This window comes from Setaria italica, unplaced genomic scaffold (genome assembly GCF_000263155.2).
Source record: "Setaria italica strain Yugu1 unplaced genomic scaffold, Setaria_italica_v2.0 scaffold_78, whole genome shotgun sequence".
In the NCBI taxonomy this organism is placed as follows: domain Eukaryota; kingdom Viridiplantae; phylum Streptophyta; class Magnoliopsida; order Poales; family Poaceae; genus Setaria; species Setaria italica.
The window spans coordinates 1-7,167 of NW_014576788.1; the positions used below are offsets into that span (position 1 = coordinate 1).

Sequence of the window (7,167 nt, forward strand, 5' to 3'; positions counted from 1 at the left end):
ACAAGTTCTAACTTACGTAACACACAACTAAACGTACGAGTCTGAAACTCAGCTGGAAGCTGAAGACGCCTGATCAAGCATCATTCAGGAAGTACAACATCCATGTTGAGAAGACAGCAGCAGATCCAAATAAACGCGAAGGCTTCCAGAAGTTAGCTTGGACTTGCTAGTCTTGACGCCTTCTAATGTGTACTGGCCTACTGGGCCTAGAGGCCGCCAACGAAGTCACCGATCTGAAATTCATCATCCAAGCGCGCGCGCATGATGGTGGAAGCCGGCAAGAACTTGACAAAAGCCAAAGTCCCTTTTAGTTCCAGTTCATTCTTAAGTGTAGCATTCTTTCAATTTTGTGTGCGCTTCGTTCAATTATTCTTTCACACAAATATAAGTGTCCAATATAGCAAATCAGGGGGCTATCAAACAAATTAGATTTCAAAACTTGAGCAACTAATAGCAACTACTCCATTCGTCCTAAATTACTATTCGTTTCGACTTTTCCAATTACATAGTTTTTGCTATGCACCTAAATATATATTATGTCTAGACACGTAGCTCTTCCCCCTAAACATGCTTACCTGACTGACGTTGAGGCATCTCGAGCCTTCTTGTTGCAGCTCATGGCCATGGCTGCCAAAATCCATCCCGTCATTGCTCCCAAACCCCGTTGCTTGGCTCGTTTTGCTACTTCAGAACATCATCTCGGCTTAAATCAGGAGCAGTTCTATACAGTGCAAGAGTGTTTCAGTGTTCCAGTCACTCGATGGACATCCAACAATATAACGCACATATGCCTTCTACCTCCTGTGTTTCACCTCGTAGATGGCTCATTGGAGGATTTATTTCAAGTAATCCATCCGAATTAACCATGTTATTAAAAGATCATAGATCCGTTGGTTACGGTACCAGATTAAGCAGATTTGCCGAGAATTATGATCGACTGGACATGTTTTCTTTATATCTCTATCTGCTCTAATGGTCGAGGGTGTTTCAGCGTCACGGATGAATTTACCGTAAGTAAAGCTGATTCCCCAACCACGACCAAGAATTACAGATGACAGATAGAAGTAATATCACCGTGGACCATTTCACGACAACCCCCGGCTCTAACATTGAGAACTTAGTAATTGTGTTTGTTGGGTGTTAAGAGGATGAAACTTGTTTCTCATCTGATGAAACTCCCCTCATAATAATCTTGCTAAGTCAGCAAAATTGCTGATGTGGTAAAAAAATTAATGCTCATGAAATCTCATTAAATCGGTCTCAATTAGGAACGGTTTTCATGTCAATAATTACATTATTACATAGAATTTTTAGCTTTCGCGGCACCATAATAAATAAGAGAGAATAAGGAGAGAAAGATATTGGATCTCATGCAATACTCACATTAAATGCGATAACATATACACTAGGTGCTATCGAATTTTTCATTAGGAGAGGGTAGCGTTCTTGTGATAGATGGAGAACAAATATGATAGGTGAAGGCATGTTCGTCTACCCATGCCAGACCTGGCCGCTCTTGGACTCGATGCCAACCACTTCACAACAACCCTCACCAATAGTCCTAACTCATGCAGTGATTACTCTTTCAATAGTAGGACATATATGCATCTCTTCATTGGTATCAAGATCCGATACGTTGTACGTGTAATGTGTTTATTGGGATGATCGTGCGTGAATTTGAAAAGAAAATATTGTGTGAATATGTGTTTATTGAGATGAGTGCGCGTGAATTTGAATTTTAAAATAAGACATGCTAGTTGGAAGGAGCAGTCGGCGCTTTCAACTATTTAGACTTCAAAGTAAAGGCAATAAATAAAAAATAAGATATCACTGATTAGGCATAAAGCAATTGGTTAATACAAAAATGGAACTACTAGGTACGTGCATTTGCATCGTGATTCAATTTCGTGTGCAGCTAAAGGGGGGCAGGTGTACGACTACTGCCATCTGGCCGGCCTGACACCGTCAGACTCATCGATCATAAGAGACTTCTTGCACGGGTACGGGCGCGCCGCCGCCCGTTCCAACGCTGCCGTGCAAGACAGGAGCCAGTTGTGCTTCTCCGAGATGACGCGAACCTCCACGTGCGCCGCGCCGTCCGCGCGCTTCTCGGCGGCCATGAGCTCGGCGAGCGCCTCGGGCAACCCGACACCCCCGCTCGCCGCCACCACGGCCAGGTCCGCGGCGCCCTTCGGCGGCACGCACAGTTTCTCCACGCCGCCGGTGGCGAGAGGGACGCCCCCGTACAGGACCACCGTTTCGCCGCCCACGCAGACCTCGTACGTGCCGCCCAGGTTGTCGACGGCCATGGTGAGGTTGAACGCCCGCGGGACGCGATCGTCGAGGCCGGAGAAGCCGTCGACGGTGACGGAGAACACCGGCAGCCGGGACGTCAGCATCATGAAGATCGCCCAGGCGAGAGTGCCGACGAAAAGCAGGGCTACGCACGCAACGGCGGCAGTCATAACAAATACAGCAACGGCAATCGCCGTGCTAGTAGCAGGCTCCTTGTCCCCGAGCGATGGAAGTTCCTCGTCGCTCCGGCGGCTCAGGAGCTGTGCGTCCATGGCTGCTCGATCGATGTGCTCGCGCGCGGCTATACTCCTTAGCAATTGAGGGTGTTCTGTTCGTGTCACGGTAAGCGTATATATAAGCGTAAATAGTTAATTGATCTTGGGTTGCGTCCGTCCTTGATTGATCAGGAAAAGAGTTCGAGGAGTTGGATCCAAAACAACTAATGGAATCGGCATTTATACAGAGTTCATTTAGGATTCAATGGTGTGCAGGAATCCAGGATTTCAAAGAGGAGTTCAAGCCGGGGAAGGGAAGGCTTCAGAATGTTCGCGTGTATTAGAGTTTAGGATTGCTTGGGGTCCTCTTTCAGCGAGCTTAGAGTTAGTGGTAGCATTGCAAGTTCGAGACGTCTAGTTTTGATACCATATCTCTATCTCTATCTACCTTATATCTTTACCTATTATTAAAGCAAGTAACGTTTCTGTCGGGAATTTTCGTCCGTCGGGCTATTTTGCAAAAAAACCCTTAACATTTCGTGATATCAACCCGCAGTCCAATCTGAAGAGACGGGGGGCTCGGGTGCTAAGAAGAGGAAAGGGAGGGGGTTAAAGGGGAAAAAGCTTCTCCTCCGAAACAGGGAGACGAAAAAGGGGATCGGGTGATGGGGCACGGGTGGCGGCCGGAGCGGGACGCCCCGCCGCTGCCCTCCCTCATCAGCGATCACGGAAGCTCCCGTCCTTCGTCTCCCCGGCCTCCGTCGCCGCCGCCTTCTCCTCCTCACCCCCCTTGGGCAGTCACGGCCGCGGGCGAGGTCGGGGCGGAGGTGGCCGGCACGGCGGCTCCACCGCAGTTGGCGACTCCTCCCACGCCGTTCCGTTCAGCTACCCATCTCTCCGCCCGGGCTCCGCCCACTCCGAGCGGGAGGCGCAGGCGCTGGAGGTCCCCATCGACACCGCCCCCGCGCCTGGAACCCTAGCCGCCGGTTCGAGGGTTAGCGGTGGCGTTCCTGAGGCGAAGGAACTAATGGCCGGAGAAATTTTCGGCCCCTCGAGGTATGGATCTGATGTATCCGAATTAGGCCGTAAAGGGAAGTTACGATTGGATGCGTATGGATATTGCAAAGGGAGTTCCAGTTCTTTGCCCAATTCGTTGAAATCTCGTTTTCTGTAGATATAAGCACCTACTTTGCTCGGTTGATCTTTCAAAGGATTTCTTCTTCAGCTACTCTTACAACATCATGCGCAGCCTTCAGAAGAACATAACTGAGAAGAATACTGGACAGGTTGTTTATGAAACAATGTTTGTATGGAATGAATTTCTGACACGAGCAATTCGGAATCATCTCAAGAATACCAGTTGGACTGTTGCCTTAGTCCATGGGTTTTTTAAACAGGTATGTTCTTTTTGGGACAACTAAGTTTAAAATTGTTTTCTTAGTGTGTTAATTGATCCCTCCTTTAAAATTCTGATTAATGAGCTTATCCGAATCACCAGTACTGTCTATTCATCATCGAAGACCACAAGTAGGGCTGCTGCTAACTCAATGCCACCCAACTAACTGAGGCGTTTCACTCCACGTCTCATGACCTGATATATAGTGAAAGCTTGAATAAAGGGTTTGCAAAGGCATGGCTTTGTATAACCTGCTGACATTTTTCGGTTTGAGCTGCTTGAGGCTTTCCTGAGTCGAACATTTGCTCGTAAGTCTCAGCAGACTGTTATTGTTTTTGTTCAGTTCTTCTAATTTATCTTTTGTATGTTGCTAATACAGAGTAACATCATATAGTCTGGACAGTTTAATTGTTTTCCCCCAATGCTTAGTTATGAAATTCATTGCTATATTTTTTCTGTTTTAACATTCCTTAGCAAGTAAGTGTTGGGCACTAGATCGGGGGCAATGGAGGCCAGGACGAAGCTCGATCAGGCTATCAGCAACCAGGATGTAGCCGCCATGGACGCCTGCGCAGAAACACCACCTTGCAATGACGGGTCAAGCAGTTGCGCAAACCGCAAAGAATGCGTCAATTCTTTTGGAAGCCAACCCCGCCACTGGCACCAACAACGGGAGGCAGCAGCGAGGTGGACTGTATCAGATGCGGTGGAGGAGCAGGAGTAGGTCGAGGAGACAGCGGATGCGTCGGAGGGCGTGAGGATGGGCGGAGTTCAATTCGTCTCGGCTTGATTGGAGTCGGGGTCTCGGGAAGGAGGAGGTTGGTGACGTCACCCAGCGCCGCAGCCACCGTCGCCTTCCGCTGCCGCTTGATGGTGCCGGAGTTGGGGGTCGGCGAGCCCGGTGGCCTGGGAGTGCTGGTGTGGGGTCTCATCGGAATTGCAGCTGTGTGAGGGAATTGAGGGTGGGAGCGGGAAGAAGAGCAGAGGAGGAAAGGGGAGGACGCCCCGCCGCTTCCTTTCCCTATCAGAATTGCAGCAGAGGGAACGGCAAAGAATGAGGAAGCTTCCCGAAGAAGAAGGTTCCAGGAGAGTTAATGGGCTGGGCTGGGCCTGTAGGATGTCCGGCAACTGTGTGTGTGACCCAACCAAGCAGCAGGCCTATTTTGGGTGAACCGAGTTGGCTGGTATCGCCAGGTTTGGTAGGCTTAGTTGGGCCTATTGTTCCAGCGGTTTTACTCAACATTATGCTTCTGACTGAGCTTTTCCTGTTTTTTTTTAAAAAAAACATACTCTATAATTAATATTTTATTCAATTTTTATAGAAGTACTAATAGATATTTGTAAGACCTTAGAGAATATAATATTTGTAGCACAACCTGGTAGTAAATATAAAAGTCACGGTACCATGCTGCGAAGATATAAAATTATCCAATGCTCGTGTTGCTACGGGCAAGTGCATACATTAATTAATTAATTTGCAAACATTTAAATAGATATTACTCTTAGAACTCTCAACTACGACCATTCCGATCCTCAACCTAATAAAACTCAACTATAGCTATTACTCTTCTATAAATTATCCAAATATCACGTCAAAAGTATATATAAGTCATATTAAAATATGATTAGCTACATATGGTCATATTATATAGTATGGTAATACCCGTAGCAACGCACGGGCGTATTTGCTAGTATAATATTAAAGTGCGTTTGTTTTTCTTCCAACCGTTATGGTTGTTTTGCAAAAAAGTCCCTCAACTATTTCGTAATCAACCCGCAGTCCTTAGAATAGTTGTTAACAATTTTGCAAAAAAGTCTCTTTCTGCAAAAAGAGGGTAGGCTCTAGGCGCCACCGTGAGCTGGAGCGGCCTGACGTGCTCGCCTGCCCACAGCGGCCACCCCGACAGCGCCGCGAGTTGGAGCTAGGGCCGCCGCCGCACCGTCCAAACCTGCCGGCCACTTGGCCGCGCTCTAGGTGCTACCACAACCCTGTTGCTGAGACGCAAGTTCCGATTGGTGCGCCGCCGAGCCACTGCCTGGGGCTGTGGCCTCCGCGCACCACCAGGCCGCCGCCGTGCTAGAGACCCAATGCGCCTCGGTCGGCTGCCGCCCCGAGCTGCACCCCTGCACAGGGGTCAGTGCGCGCCCTATGTCGGTGTTTTAGATCGGCAACCCGCCTAGGGGTACTCTAGGTGGTCTTTTATGCGGTAAGGGCCGTCGAGAATCAAGGAGTCGATGGTGACGTAAGGAACACGATTTAGACAGGTTCGGGCTGCTAGATCGCGTAATACCCTACGTCTTGTGAGTTGGTTGTATTTGATCTTAGATGAGCTGGAGTTGTTGTCTTTGAGGGGGTCCTTGCCCGTCCTTATATACTCGGGGGGAGGGGGGCAGGGTTGCACGTTTGAATCCTAGTCGGGTACGATACAGAGTTCTACTCGGTGTAGTCCGAGTAGTTTCCATATGCACTCCTAACTAGGACAAGTGGGATACACCCCTGACCGCGTAGCCCCCTTGTCTTGGTCGTGTCCGAGTACGTCCCTTAGTGGGCCATTCAGGGCCTACTCGTGGGCCTAGGGTGCATGCCCGACAAACCCCCGAGCACTTTGTAGTCGTGCATCACAGTTTTGAGTGTTGAGGCCACCATCCGAGTAGTTCTTCGTAGTGGTTGTAGTGTCCAAAGTACTCGAGTACTGTCGCGTGGCTGGAAGGTACTCTTTTTTCCTTCGAGTTGTTTCTGTTCTAAGAGATTATATGGTAGTGCGATGACAATCGCACTCCATATGGAGTAGCCCCCGAGCTTTAGTTTTAAGTCGAAGAGTTAGGCTTAGGGTCAATTCTGCTTTCTTGCTGTTTCTCTTGGTAGTCTGAAAAAGAAAACTTTGTCCATTGGGTACGGTATCCGCAGCCCCCGAGCACTTAGGCGATGTTTGTTGTCGATGAAGTGGTCAAACCTTTTAATATGAGTAGCCGTTGGATCTTATGGCAATAAATCTGTTTTATGCCTGACCGTTGCGTAACTGACGCTTGGAATCCGGAGGTGGAGGAGATATAACGGGAAGGACCCCTTATGGTTAGGGTTGCGTTTCATTGTAGCAGATCTGTTTTGTCCCTTCTCCCCATTTTTCCTATTTCTCTTCGCGCTGTCGCAATTTTCCAGTGCCGCTACCGCCATTGCTAGTTTGCTTTGAGAGTGATCAGAGATTAGCTCCTCTTGTCTTTGCTACGGGCGAGATCATCTGATGCGCATCAAGAAAATGG

The 7,167-nt window shown here is 48.6% G+C and overlaps 1 long non-coding RNA gene across 1 annotated transcript; it reads left to right on the plus strand.

Annotated features, from left to right (window-relative positions):
- Positions 1–3,688: 3,688 nt before the first annotated feature.
- Positions 3,689–4,443, plus strand: LOC111256089. Its single transcript, XR_002676124.1, has 3 exons — positions 3,689–3,907; positions 4,009–4,214; positions 4,381–4,443. It is a non-coding gene; the product is annotated as an uncharacterized LOC111256089 (long non-coding RNA).
- The last annotated feature ends 2,724 nt before the right edge of the window (positions 4,444–7,167 follow it).